Source organism: Oncorhynchus masou, chromosome 29 (assembly GCF_036934945.1).
Source record: "Oncorhynchus masou masou isolate Uvic2021 chromosome 29, UVic_Omas_1.1, whole genome shotgun sequence".
NCBI lineage: Eukaryota > Metazoa > Chordata > Actinopteri > Salmoniformes > Salmonidae > Oncorhynchus > Oncorhynchus masou.
Window position 1 is genome coordinate 69,857,604 of NC_088240.1, and position 8,055 is coordinate 69,865,658.

Below are 8,055 nucleotides of genomic sequence, written 5' to 3' on the forward strand. Positions count from 1 at the left end.
TTTACAGACAGATTATTTCACTTATAATTCACTGTATCACAATTCCAGTGGGTCAGAAGTTTACATACACTAAATTGACTGTGCCTTTAAACTGCTTGGAAAATTCCAGAAAATGATGTCATGGCTTTAGAAGCTTCTGATAGGCTAATTGACATCATTTGAGTCAATTGGAGGTGTACCTGTGGATGTATTTGAAGGCCTACCTTCAAACTCAGTGCCTCTTTGCTTGACATCATGGGAAAATCTGAAGTAATCAGAAGAAAATTTTGGACCTCCACAAGTCAAATCAAAGTATATTTGTCATGTGCGCCGAATACAACAGCTGTAGACCTTACAGTGAAATACTTACTTACAGGCTCTAACCAATAGTGCAAAAAAGGTGTTAGGTGAACAATAGGTAAGTAAAGAAATAAAACAACAGTAAAAAGACAGGCTATATACAGTAGTGAGGCTATAAAAGTAGCGAGGCTATAAAAGTAGCGAGGCTACATACAGACACCGGTTAGTCAGGCTGATTGAGGTAGTATGTACATGTAGATATGCTTAAAGTGACTATGCATATATGATGAACAGAGAGTAGGAATAGCGTAAAAGAGGGGTTGGCAGGTGGTGGGTGGCGGGACACAATGCAGATAGCCCGGTTAGCCAATGTGCGGGAGCACTGGTTGGTCGGCCCAATTGAGGTAGTACTGTATGTACAGTACATGAACACAATGCAAATAGGGACACAATGCAAATAGTCCGGGTAGGCATTTGATTACCTGATCAGGAGTCTTATGGCTTGGGGGAAAAAACTGTTGAGAAGCCTTTTTGTCCTAGACTTGGCACTCTGGTACCGCTTGCCATGCGGTAGTAGAGAGAACAGTCTATGACTGGGGAGGCTGGGGTCTTTGACCATTGTTAGGGCCTTCCTCTGACACTGCCTGGGTAGAGGTCCTGGATGGCAGGCAGCTTAGCCCCAGTGATGTACTGGGCCATACGTACTACCCTCTGTAGTGCCTTGCGGTCAGAGGCCGAGCAATTGCTGTACCAGGCAGTGATGCAACCGGTCAGGATGCTCTCGATGTTGCAGCTGTAGAACCTTTTGAGGATCTCAGGGCCTATGTTAAATATTTTTAGTTTCCTGAGGGGGAAAACGCTTTGTCGTGCCCTCTTCACAACTGTCTTGGTGTGTTTGGACCATTCTAGTTTGTTGTTGATGTGGACACCGAGGAACTTGAAGCTCTCAACCTGCTCCACTACAGCCCCGTCGATGAGAATGGGGGCGTGATCGGGCCTCCTTTTCCTGTAGTCCACAATCATCTCCTTAGTCTTGGTTACGTTGAGGGATAGGTTGTTATTCTGGCACCACCCTATAGGCTGTCTCGTCGTTGTCTATGATCAGGCCTACCACTATTGTGTCGTCTGCAAATTCAATGATGGTGTTGGAGTCGTGCCTGGCCATTCAGTCGTGGGTGAACAGGGAGTACAGGAGGGGACTGAGCACGCACCCCTGGGGAGCTCCAGGGTTGAGGATCAGCGTGGCAGATGTGTTGCTACCTACCCTCACCACATGGGGGGCGGCCCGTCAGGAAGTCCAGGATCCAGTTGCAGATGGAGATGTTTAGTCCCAGGATCCTTAGCTTAGTGATGAGCTTTGAGGGTCCTTTGGTGTTGAACGCTGAGCTGTTGTCCATGAATAGCATTCACACATAAGTGTTCCTTTTGTTCATGTAGGAAAGGGCAGTGTGGAGTGCAATAGAGATTGCATGATCTGTGGATCTGTTTGGGCGGTATGCAAATTGGAGTGGGTCTAGGGTTCCTGGGATAATGGTGTTGATGTGAGCCATTACTAACCTTTCAAAGCACTTCATGGCTACAGACGTGAGTGCTACGGGTCTGTAGTCATTTAGGCAGGTTGCCTTTGTGTTCTTAGGCACAGGGACTATGGTGGTCTGCTTGAAACATGTTGGTATTACAGACTCAATCAGGGACATGTTGAAAATGTCAGGGAAGACACCTGCCAGTCTGGTTCATCCTTGGGAGCAATTTCCAAACACCTGCAGGTACCACGTTCATCTGTACAAACAATAGTACACAAATATAAACACCATGGGACCACGGAGCCGTCATACTGCTCAGGAAGGAGACGCTTTCTGTCTCCTCGAGATGAACGTACCTTGGTGTGAAAAGTCCAAATCAATTCCAGAACAACAGCAAAGGAGCTTGTGAAGATGCTGGAGGAAACAGGTACAAAAGTACTCTGGTCTGATGAAACAAAAATATAACTGTTTGGCCATAATGTTTGAGGGGGGAGGGGAGGCCTGCAAGCCAAAGAAAACCATCCCAACCGTGAAGCACGGGGTGGCAGCATCATGTTGTGGGGGTGCTTTGCTGCAGGAGGGACTGGTGAATTTCACAAAATAGATGGCATCATGAGGATAGAAAATTATGTGGATATATTGAAGCAACATCTCAAGACATCATTCAGGAAGTTAAGGCTTGGTAGCAAATGGGTCTTCCAAATGGACAATGACCGCAACCATACTTCCAAAGTTGTGGCAAAATGGCTTAAGGACAACAGAGTCAAGGTATTGGAGTGGCCATCACAAAGCCCTGACCTCAATCCTATAGTAAATATGTGGGCAGAACTGAAAAAGCATGTGTGAGTAAGCTGGCCTACAAACCTGACTCAGGTACACCAGCTCTGTCAGGAGGAATGGGACAAAATTCACCCAACTTATTGTGAGAAGCTTTTGGAAGGCTACCTGAAACAATTGACCCAAGTTAAACAATTTAAAGGCAATGCTACTAAATACTAATTGAGTGTATGTAAACTTCTGACCCACTGGGAATGTGATGAAATAAATAAAAGCTGAAATTCTCTCTACTATTATTCTGACATTTCACATTCTAAAAAAAAGTGGTGATCCTAACTGACCTACAACAGGGATTTTTTCTAGGATTACTAGGATTTACTAGGATGTCAGGAATTGTGAAAAACTGTGTTTAAATGTATTTGGCTAAGGTATACGTAAACTTCCAACTTCAACTGTAGTTATAATCTGTTTTAGGAACATCAATACAAAATATTTCACCTTCTTTATTACTTTATTACATATCATGACATTAGTGACAGTCAACATCTGTTACATTTGTGAACGTCTAAATCAACATGTGGGCCATTTAAACAGCGTACGTCCCACCTATCGACAGGGGACAAGGGCGATGTAAAGGGATGGATTTTGTCATTCTGAGAATATGCAATGTGTCTGCCTCCGACGTAAAAAAAATCATTCTTTATCGTAGATCTATGGAAGTTATGTATTTAGATCCTCCTGCGAGGATTTAGATCCAAATTTAGCGATTGCTTTGTCATGTCGGTGCCGTGAAGCAGTTGAGCTGGAGAAATGTTTTTCTAAGGACCGCCCTTTTGAGGTAACTTTGCAGTGAAGTGATATAAATAGATGTAATGATGCAGCCTACCACTACAGGGAGGCAAATGCACGTTTATTTGACTACTAGTTGATCTAGGTTGTAATCATTAGCCTGACAGTTGACAGTTTTGATTGGACAGGTATATTTATCCACGTTTCTTACCATTTGCTTCTGTTTAAGAAACGTTTTTCTACAGAATTGGTGGAATGAATACACCCCTGATCACACGCAAACACAGAACTAGCAGCCACATATAAATATCATGATCAATTTGCTCGTTGTATATTTAGTTCCTTTCCGCATCTACGCTCTCTCCTTCTCTCATCTTTTCCGATATGTAATTATTTTTTGCATTTTCGCTCTCTGCTCCTCTCACCTTTTCCCTTCGCTTGTGGACTTCAGAGTGCAATACAACAGCTGCCTCTGGCCAGGTGAATAAACCTTTCCAAGCCAAACCTTCATATCATAACAGCTAACCACTACACACAGCCTACATTGTTTTCACCACATTAACCTCATAATCATCATAGTTACTAGAACTAACGCGTTTGTAAACACACTACAATCATGCTGTACACTGTACTAGCAGTTTAGAAGTTTCACCGGTGGGCCCAGATGGCAATAAATTAATAAAACCAAAAGCTTACCCTTGACTTGGAAGAGTTCATTTTTGGGATAGCCATAGCCAGCTAATTGCTTGAGCTGGGTGTTTGAGCTGGCTAAACTAGCTAGCTTCATTCATTAGCTGAGTAAGTGAAAGTGAAAGTTTAAAAAAATAAACATAAACTAGGAAATATAGCTGGCTCTCTCTCTCCCTCGCTCTGGCTTCCCCTTAATTTTGGAAGAAATTAATTTGATCATAACTGTTCAACTATTGTCTTTCTATCTATCTTTCTATCTATTTATCTACTCACCAAATAGTATGCACTGCAGTGCTAGCTGTTGTCACGGTTCATGAATCCACTGCCTCCCTCTCTCTTTCTCTCTCTCTCTCTCTCTCTCTCCAGTGTTTGTGTGGGCGTGGTTCCCAATCTCGGCCTGATTGTCTGCGCCAGCTGGAACCACTTATCTTCCCTTTATATGTTCTGTTACCAGTGTTTCTTGTTGTCAGATCGTTGTTTCTTCCCTGAGGTTGTGTCGTGTGTCCTTGCTCTTCTCTTGTGTGGATTATCTGCTGTGCTCCTTCCTACTCATCCGGACACACTCCCCTGGTTTTCTCAGCACGTTATCATCGGAAGATGCGCCCGAGTCCCTGGGTCGGATTCCGTCTGAGTACAGTCTGTCTGTCATGTTGCTGCTGTGAACTACATTCATTAAACCATCGTTGCTTGCATCTTGCATCCGCCTCTGTATTGTTACAGCTGTAGCCTATGCTTTCAGTATTAGATTAATTGTCTGATCCTTTGATTGGGTGGACAACATGTCAGTACATGCAACAAGAGCTCTGATAGGTTGGAAGACGTCCTCCAAAAGTTGTCACAATTACTGTTTAAGTCTATGGAAGGGAGTGAAAACCATGAGCCTCCTAGAGCTTGTATTGAAGTCAATGTACCCAGAGGAGGACGGAAGCTAGCTGTCCTCCGGCTATACATGGTGCACTACAGAGTGCTGCTGAGGCTACTGTAGACCTTCATAGCGAAACAGTGTGTTTTAATCAATTATTTGGTGACGTGAATATATTTAGTATAGTTTAATCTAAAAATGATTTTAATGTTTTACTAGTTTTATTTTTATGAAATTCACTGAGGAGGATGGTCCTCCCCTTCCTCCTCTGAGGAGCCTCCACTGGATTCAGGCGAGTGTTCACAGAATCTCTGTCTTTGTTTACATTGTCTCCACTCTGTCTATCCTCTCTTTGTTGGTTCTACATATCCATTCTATACTCTCATTCGATGCTTCTGGTTAGTTTGGTCTGTGCCAAAAGCCAACGTACAGTATAAATGATGTAGCGCTGGTGACGTTCTAAACACATCTGCAAGACTTCTAGCCAATTAGAAAACAATGTCTAAACTGCATCTTCCCGGGATCCATCGTGCCTATGTTTGGCAGAGGTTTGTGTGCTATGTGGGGTAGAGCTGAAAAGTAAGATAGGGGAGGAGAGAAGAGAAGAGAAGATGAACAGAGAGCAGTCAAACTCTGGAAGCCCTACTACACTCTTAGTGTGCTGCAGCCTGCAGGCTCTGATGCCAACCCTCTGTTTGTCTCTGACCTGCGTCTGCTGTCTGCCCCAAACGCTCCAAAACACCTGCAGCAACTCATCCAAAACTTCATAAACAAAACCCAACAACATACTGTTCTATTTACTGAGCTGCCAGCTGAACACTCCAGAAGTTGTTCTCATCATCATATAAACGATGTTTGGAGTGCTTTATTTGAGTCCTCTCCTATTTCCCACACACACCTGCCCCTGTTACTGTGACCTTTACATTAGGGTGTAGATGGATGCGTCTTTAGGGGTCAGCTGATAACTAAGCCCTTTCCCATTTAAAGAACCAGCTGTGATGATGGACTGACAGCATTACACTCTGCTCAGGTATGTGAGGTTGGATGTGTGTGTGTATGTGAGTGTGCGCACGTGTGAGTGTGCGTGTGTGTGTGTGTGTGAAACGTAAGAGGGGACTAAAGTTCAATTAAAACACTGATGACCCCTGACAACAGGAGCCTGGTTCAAGTCCTGTCTCATGAGCAAGCTAGCATAATGAATCTGTGTGTGTGTGCAGTGTCCTATGTTTCCCTGCTACATGCTGAGGCAGAAAGTGATCCCTGTAGTGCTCTATATACAGTACTGTATCAGAAGTATCATAATGATCCAGAACTGATACGTACAGTGTGTATACTGTAGTTAAGCTATAGCCTACAGAGGTAAGCTGTGAGTACAGATCACAGGTGACCATTCTGCGACCTCACTAATACACTAACAATGCCTCAGTCAGTCAATCTCTCACCTCTATAACTACACCACCAAAGAACATTCCAGACTGGCTTTCAAAAGAAAGAGAAGAATGCACTTATTAATTGCCTGAAATATTTTGAAGTCTTTTCCCAGCCAATTTAGTTTGGAGATGTCAATCAGAGGGATTAGGCTTGTTTTTCCTCAACGTTCTGCTGACAGTGGAGATTTATTAAATGGGGAGATTATGTGACGGAAATGTGTGCTGATATCATTAAACTTTCATCATGGCCCGGGTTTAAAGCTTTAAATTGCTTATTAACTTGGCTTTTTGTGTCTGTTCGCCTATCAACACTTCAAATAAGCCAGATATCAGAGCCACTTTGCGCCTTCATTTTTGTTCTGTTATTTTCTTGGTGAAACATGGTTGGCATACCTTAGCTATATGTACACATACTATTCACAGTTTCATGGGTAACTTTTCAGTAAATACCAATAATAGTACTATTAAGTGCCTTACCAGTAACATATTTCCATTCAAATGTGCAGAAAAAGCTTTTTAGCAAAAAAACTATTTTGCTAGGATTGTCTGGGAGTGTTATGAGGGGGGATGGGGAAACTAAAAACGAACTGCTATTGACAGAGGGGTTTGGAACTCTCTTTCTTATTGGTCTATTAACCAATTTACAGCATGGTGATGTCACTATGGAAAGCCAAAACTCTTTCCCATGCAAACCTGCTGATTAGAAGCTCCTGCGTAGATTGTACTCTGAGTGTACAAAACATTAGCAACACCTTCCTAAAATTGCGTTGCACCCCCTTTTGTCTTCAGAAAAGCCTCAATTCGTCGGGGCATGCACTCTACAAGGTGTTGAAAGCATTCCAAAGGGCTGCTGGCCCATGTTGACTCCAATGCTTTCCACAATTGTGTCAAGTTGGCTGGATGTCCTTTGGCTGGTGGACCATTCTTGATACACACGGAGAACTGTTGATCGTGAAAAACCCAGCAGCGTTGGAGTTCTACTAAACTAACATATGGAATTGTTTTAAGATGGTCATTTAGCTCTTTGATTTTGAATTTTAGGACCCCTTTCGATGAAACACTGAATTTGGCCTTACTGCTATTAGCCCATATAAACACTTGAATAACAGATTCATACATGGAAAACAGATAGTCAAAACATGTTTTAAAAGAAAGATTGTTTTAAAGTGTCTGTCCTCTATTGGAGAGACAGAAGAAATATGAGGATTTTTGTAACAAAAACAAAACGACCCATATTTAACCTCTTTTTTTATTGCTCTAAACTACTTCCATATATACTTCCGTTAGTTTGTTTTATTGCTCTAAACTACTTCCATATATACTTCCGTTAGTTTGTTTTATTGCTCTAAACTACTTCCATATATACTTCCGTTACTTTGTTTTATTGCTCTAAACTACTTCCATATATACTTCCGTTAGTTTGTTTTATTGCTCTAAACTACTTCCATATATACTTCCGTTAGTTTGTTTTATTGCTCTAAACTACTTCCATATATACTTCTGTTAGTTTGTTTTATTGCTCTAAACTACTTCCATATATACTTCTGTTAGTTTGTTTTATTGCTCTAAACTACTTCCATATATACTTCCGTTAGTTTGTTTTATTGCTCTAAACTACTTCCATATATACTTCCGTTAGTTTGTTTTATTGCTCTAAACTACTTCCATATATACTTCCGTTACTTTGTTTTATTGCTCTAAACTA

At 42.1% G+C, this 8,055-nt stretch overlaps 1 long non-coding RNA gene across 1 annotated transcript; it reads right to left on the reverse strand.

Annotated features, from left to right (window-relative positions):
- Window positions 1-1,469: 1,469 nt before the first annotated feature.
- LOC135521293 (uncharacterized) lies at window positions 1,470-4,339 on the reverse strand. The gene is made up of 3 exons (XR_010452521.1): window positions 4,065-4,339; window positions 2,159-2,247; window positions 1,470-2,058 (listed from the first exon to the last, which is right to left on the reverse strand). It is a non-coding gene; the product is annotated as an uncharacterized LOC135521293 (long non-coding RNA).
- Window positions 4,340-8,055: the final 3,716 nt, after the last annotated feature.